The sequence below is a fragment of the Triticum dicoccoides genome, chromosome 7A, assembly GCF_002162155.2.
Source record: "Triticum dicoccoides isolate Atlit2015 ecotype Zavitan chromosome 7A, WEW_v2.0, whole genome shotgun sequence".
NCBI lineage: Eukaryota > Viridiplantae > Streptophyta > Magnoliopsida > Poales > Poaceae > Triticum > Triticum dicoccoides.
Genome location: NC_041392.1, coordinates 131,202,007 through 131,208,313, shown reverse-complemented (window position 1 = coordinate 131,208,313; position 6,307 = coordinate 131,202,007). Strand labels below are relative to the sequence as shown.

Below are 6,307 nucleotides of genomic sequence, written 5' to 3'. Positions count from 1 at the left end.
GTTGACCCGTCTATGTCTTAGCCAGCCAGGTCACCGCTTGTGACACCGGCCCGGCCCGGACGTGTAATACTTGACCCTGAAATGAATTTTTGTACATCAACGCCAACAAAAAGTTCATGCATGTTACGTCAAGATCGAACTGGATAGAGAAAACTCGATAACCAGGATGACAACATTTGGCCCTCAGTGGCACTCAATATCCTCTGGAAAATCTGGGACTCCAGAAACTCATTGGGCTTTAAGGGCACTGTCACACCGCTCATGTAACCTTACAAAAAGTTGTTCATGACTTTAGTCTTTGGACTGCTAGATTTAGTGGTACTCTTTAGGAAGTCGGCAATTAAAAAATTCCATCCTATATTTGAAAACTGTTCAAAGTAATATAAAAACAATGTTCATTGTATATTATAAAAAATCCATTTTCTATTTGACAAAGGTTCACCATATACTTAAAAAGTACAATTTGTACTGAACAAATATTCATCATAAATTCGGAAAAAAAGTTCACTGTATATTGCAAAACCAATAAAAAAAGGTTCAAAATAAAAACAAAAAAACAGAAGAAAGACCAAGATCTGAAATAGAAAAGGAAAAGGAAAATAAGAAAAAGGAAAAGGGAAATGTCAATAAAAAATGCACCAGAACAGCCGTGACATGGGCCAGCCCGTTTAAAGGAGTCTTCGCTATACGGCGCACGCGGGTGTCATATAGGCTTGGCGGAGGTGCGCGTTTGGTCGCCCTCGCTGGCCTTACAACGCAGGATCATTTCACCGAAGTAATGGTTCCATTTGCATATTCGTCCATGCTCGAGCGCCTCACAAAAAACAAGATCCAAAAGAAGAAGAGTAAGACGACATCGACATGGATTATCAGAATTCACCGCAAATATTATGAAATTCGGCCCATCAAGAACGAAAAAACAGGTATATGTGTTATATAAAAGAAAAAAACGAAAAAATAACATGACCTATTACAGCGTGGAGACACATGCACGCCCCACGCGAACAGCAAGAGATGCCGTCAGTAAGCGTGTGGTCCATCTATATGTATCCAGTATTTTAAACAATAGTATTAAGTTGACTGACGACCGGAGGCCGGATGCAACACTTGGTTTTCTGCCACCATCCTGAGCAACCCCGATAGCTTGACTCGTTGACCCGTCTACGTCTCGGCCAGCTGGGTCACCGCTTGTGACGCCGGCCCGGACCGGACGTGTACGACTTGACCTGACCTGAAATGAATTTGTATATACGTTACCAACGCCAGGAAAAAGTTTATGCATGGTCCGTCAAGATCGAAGCGGACCGAGAAAACTCGAGGAAAACCAGAAGGGAAAATGAACTGAAATTGCCCGAGCACCAAACCAACCAAAAAGAGTGATGGGTAAAATAACGGCTTGAGGACAACGGCGTCTATGTAGGTACGCACGCCCGTACCTGCAGAATAATTGACGGATACACTCCAGTTGAGGAGAGGTGGTGGTTGATGGTTAGTACTACGTGCCACGACGGCCCGGCGGCGCGGCGGCGCCCCTGCCGGGACAGGGGCGGCCGGCACGGCGGCGGCGGCGGCGCAGCAGCCACGAGAGGAGGCTTTTGAGCACCCGCTTCAGCACCAGGCCCCTCTGGGGGACGTAGCGTCCCGGTGTAACTCTAGGGGAGTCGGTGGCTCGTGGGGCTGGGCGCGTGAACGGTGCCATATGGGAGTATCGGAGCGCAGGACGGTGGAGAGAGCAAGGGCAGAGGAGGGCGAGAGGCTGGCCGAATGGTGAGGTCTGAGGTGCTCGATAGCCGTGAGCCCAGGGCCATGTATATATAGGGGATTGAGTCGTTGGGACGTCCGATGCAGAAAGCGAACCTGCAAATGGGAGGGATGGTTTGCGCCAGTGCCAATCTGGGCGAAGCACGTCCGCACGCTCGATTTGGTTGCTACGTAAACATGCACGTTCATAACAAGAAGAAGAAATATTCGATATGCATCGGAGTACAAGTTGCACCGATGAAACCCAGGCCGTAACTGTACACGTCGGTACGTGCGCAGCACGCTCGCGCGTGTATGTAACCATCGTCGGATGTCTATCTTCGTAGGACATCCAAGAGCCACATGTGCATGACACATCTAAACGGAGAATCCCACGACGACCGCGTGGAGATTTCATTCGTCCATGCAGGTATTACCTACGCTTGCAAGACCGAACCGCGTTAATTCGATCGATCGATCCATTATCCTTTGCTTTCCTGCACTGCGCTGCATGTGGCTCAGCTCGCTCCCTTCCTTCCCCGAGGCTTCCTCAGTTGCTTTCACTTGCGTAACGCGGTAAGAATTCCCGGGCCGATCGACCCCTTATTTACGTAGTACCTTTTTTGATAGTGCAAACACGTCCTTCAGCTTACAAGACAATTGAACATTCATCAAATTTGGCCATGTTCATGAAACACAAATCACTTGCATGAGAGTTAGCAAATGCGTTTTAGTGGGCAGGGGTGTTTTACCCGTGCAATCCGGGCGCACGCAAATCAGTTGCATCGACTCATCGTGCCTGATACCGCGTGCCGATTGGGACGTACGCGTCCGTAGTATGTTAAATCGCCTGTCGCTCATGCCAACTAGGAAAAGCGCGTCCGTCTCGTTTGGCTACACTTAGAAGCGTCCGTGTCAGACTGTCAGTATCATACTGCTTGGGGTTGGATCGGATACATCGATGGGACACGGTTAGCTTATAGATAACGCGCATGAGCAGAAGAACCAAGTGAGCCGCCAGGTCCCTAGTGTACTGCGACTGCGTGATTAGCCGCCATGCATCGTCTTGTCTCGATGTCTTTTCTGCGTGTGTTTCTTCGGAGCTTGTGTCACGGTTGCGCGCTGCGTCAGCGCGTACGTGCATGCAGATGGACGTTATCATGCCCCGAAACCATGCATGCATGAGAGAACTCCCAGCTGCGTGTGTTCTCTAACCTGTTTTTGAACCAATGACCACCCAACACCTTGCCCATCGGCAATCATACAATTTCTTTTTTGTTTCGGTTTTAACAACCTATTCAATCTGGAGAGGCTGACAAAGCAATGAGTCGGCCCGTACGTAGACTTGACGGCTCACTTAAACTTTGTTTAGACAGATTTTTTTTAAAGACGAATTTAGTAAAACAGATTGGGAACGACTAGTCCAGATATGGAAGCCGCCCATGGTTTTCCTTCCATCACAGACATCCGGGCGCCCGACTGACTGACACGGCCAGTGAGATCGGGGCAGTGACGGTTCTGGAAGATCCCCTGATTTTACCGTGCGTGCTTGCGTGGAAGTTCAGTCCTTCCTCCTACTCCCTCCGTTCCAAAATATAGCGCGTCCTCGGTTTCCGTGCTTCAACTTTGACCATTAATTTAATCAACAAGACCGACTGCGGCGGGCGAAAAAATTATACCAATGAATTCGTATTCAAAAAAAGTTTTTAATTATATAATTTTTGATCCCGCCGCAGTCGGTCTCGTGGGTTAAATTTATGGTCAAAGTTGAACCTCGAAAAGCGTGGGCGCGCTATATTTTGGAACGGAGGGAGTACTAGATAGTACGTACTATCTCAGTGAGTTGCCAGGTTCCAGGAACGTTCCAATTTCCTCTCCAAAGATGCCCTTTTCAGACATCACTCTCGCTCCGACCTCGGCGGCGTCCGCCGGCCTGTTACGCGGGTCACGCCGGCGCCTCGTGCCAAAGCGCGTCAGTGACAGAGCGTGACTGTGCAGGTGTAACTCTCGCCACGAGCGGATGCGGATGGTCAAGGGTCAATACAGAGTTTCCGTGTCGCTCCGCCCACGGCCCTAAATTCTACGCAGCGCGCGTCCTCTCGATGTGATATGTCCCTGGCCTCGCTCCTCTCTCTCTCTCGACAGTTATCACCACCAGAGCCGATCATGAGTGTCTGACAAAAAACTAGCAGGGGTTACCGTCCAATAGAGCTACATTTTTTGAAAACTGACTAAAAACTGCTAATTTTTTTAAATTTTATGACTAAAAACTACTCCCTCCGTCCCAAAATATAAGAACGTTTTTGACACTATGCATAGTGTCAAAAACGTTCATATATTCTGCGACAGAGGGAGTATCATTTTCGGAAACTAGTCAGTTTAGGCAATTTAAACAAGTTTATGACATGTGGGACACACCCGTTAGATCAGACGTGACGGCAAAATCAACTTCATTTATTTTGACCGTTACTACAGATGAGGCCCGCATGTTAGTCTAAAAAATATGCTTATTTTTTTAATCTCCAATCTCAGTTAAAAAAATACAACTGCTGCCCCTGACCTCGCACTGCACCTCTACTCCATCCCGCACCTCTGCTCCCGACCCCGCACCTCTCCTCCTGACGATGGCGGCGGCGCAATTGTGGACGAATGTTTGGCCGGTACGTGCCGCGATGGCCGACACGTCGCCGACCGTGTCGCTCTCTTGGATGAGTTGGAGCTGGTAGCTGCTGCCCGATTAATCAAGGTAATTACGCGAAGATGGAGCCGATTATCAGTTCACGTCATGCATGACAATCGGGTCATAGATTCGTGCATGGTTGCGCGGCGTAGTGTTCATGCCCAGACTTGACCCTTGAGACATGCGGATGGGTGGCTGAGGCAATCATCGGTTGGAGCGGTCATGCATGGTTAGTGATGAGAGAGGGACGTACTACTCCTCCCGCCGTCTCGTGAAGAAAATGGACTGACTAGCAATCCAGCAACATTCGTATGAAACTTGTGTGAAGGAGAAATGAGGGCAGTTTGGTCATCTCCCGTAATTGGAAATCCAGCAACATTCTCAAGTTTTTTTGTTTTTGAATTGTGGATTCTCAAGCTGAATTAAGGGTGTTTGCTTCGCGGAAAAGAAAAATCCGTGGAGACCTTTTCCGGACACGACTCTCCTGACGTGCCGTTGGCACCATACAACCAGAAAATCCCCCAAAAATTAAGCTCTTCACGGAATCGACCTCGCAACCCTTGGAGAAAAGGTACAAATTCTTACCGTTTGAGCAACCAAGTGTAAGCGACTAATAGACAGCGCGGACATTTAAGAATAAATGCAGCGGCAGATTAAGAAAAAATCAAAAAGTTTCAACCATTTGTTGGAAAATTGTAAACATATTTTCTCAAAAATGTGAATAATGTCTGAAATATTGAAAAAAGTATAGAAATTCTAAAAAGTATATATAAACGTGAGCAGTTTCTGAAAAAAGTGAACAAAAGTTGGAAAACATGAACACAAATTTAAAACATGATTTTTTTTTTGAAAAAGTGAACAATATAAGCATGGCCAATTTTCTAAAACATGAACAAAAAGAACAAAGTTTGAAAAAGTGAACAAAAATTAGAAAACGTGAACAAAAAAATCAATGAAATTGTGAACAAATTTCGATTGCAGAACATTATTTTCAACTATGAACAACATTTGAAAAATCAATTTAATGTAAGGTGAACAGTTATTTGAACGGTGAACATGTTTTATACACAGTGATCATTTTTTCCAATATGGCAAACATTTTCCTATACACAGTGATCATTTTTGTAATGTACGATGATCATATTTTTATACACAATGAACATTGCTTTATCATACGGTGAACATTTCCCGGACATTTTTGAAACCTGAATAAAATTTGAAAAAAATGAACAAAATTTGTTATTCTAAACATTTTTTGAAGGTTTAAACAAAATTTTAAAAACTTGATCAATTTTTAAATTTTTGAATTTATGAAAAAAGATACAAGATAAAAAACAAAAGGTGAAAAAAGAAAATAAAAGAAAGAAAAAATCATAAAACATGAAGAAAATCGGAAAACAGAAGAAAAAACATGAGAAAACTGGTTCAGGGAACCTTCTAGAAGATTCCCAAAACAAGTTGCCCCCGAAGTGGGCAGGCGCGTGTGGCATCGTCGTCGCTAGTTCAGCGAAGCCGCGGCTACTTGATGCACGCGCGCGTCAAATAGGATCCGCCCTTCTCCACGCCGACCTTTGTTTCGATCCTGTTCATTCTGGCTTACATGGGCCTGGGACATACTTTGGATCAATGCTGTGGGCCTAACCTCGCCACGGCGACTATATCTCGCATTAAGCAAGTCCGTAGAAAGTCTCGCGTCGAGGTTTTTCGTGGTCGTGGTTGTTACTTGGCCGACCCATTTTCGTGGAAAGTTTAAGAAAATAGAAGCGAAAAGGGGAGTACGAAGGATCAATCCCTGGTCGCCGTGAACATAGCAAGCGCGACTAGCCACCGCTCCCGCTCACAGTTCATGATAACTAAAAGGGAGTGACCTACTTGAGGCAAGTTGAT

General features: G+C 45.9%; 1 long non-coding RNA gene across 1 annotated transcript; it reads right to left on the bottom strand.

Moving 5' to 3' along the window:
• Positions 1-909: 909 nt before the first annotated feature.
• LOC119334284 lies at positions 910-1,764 on the bottom strand. Its single transcript, XR_005161264.1, has 2 exons — positions 1,437-1,764; positions 910-1,231 (listed from the first exon to the last, which is right to left on the bottom strand). It is a non-coding gene; the product is annotated as an uncharacterized LOC119334284 (long non-coding RNA).
• Between the last annotated feature and the right edge of the window lie 4,543 nt (positions 1,765-6,307).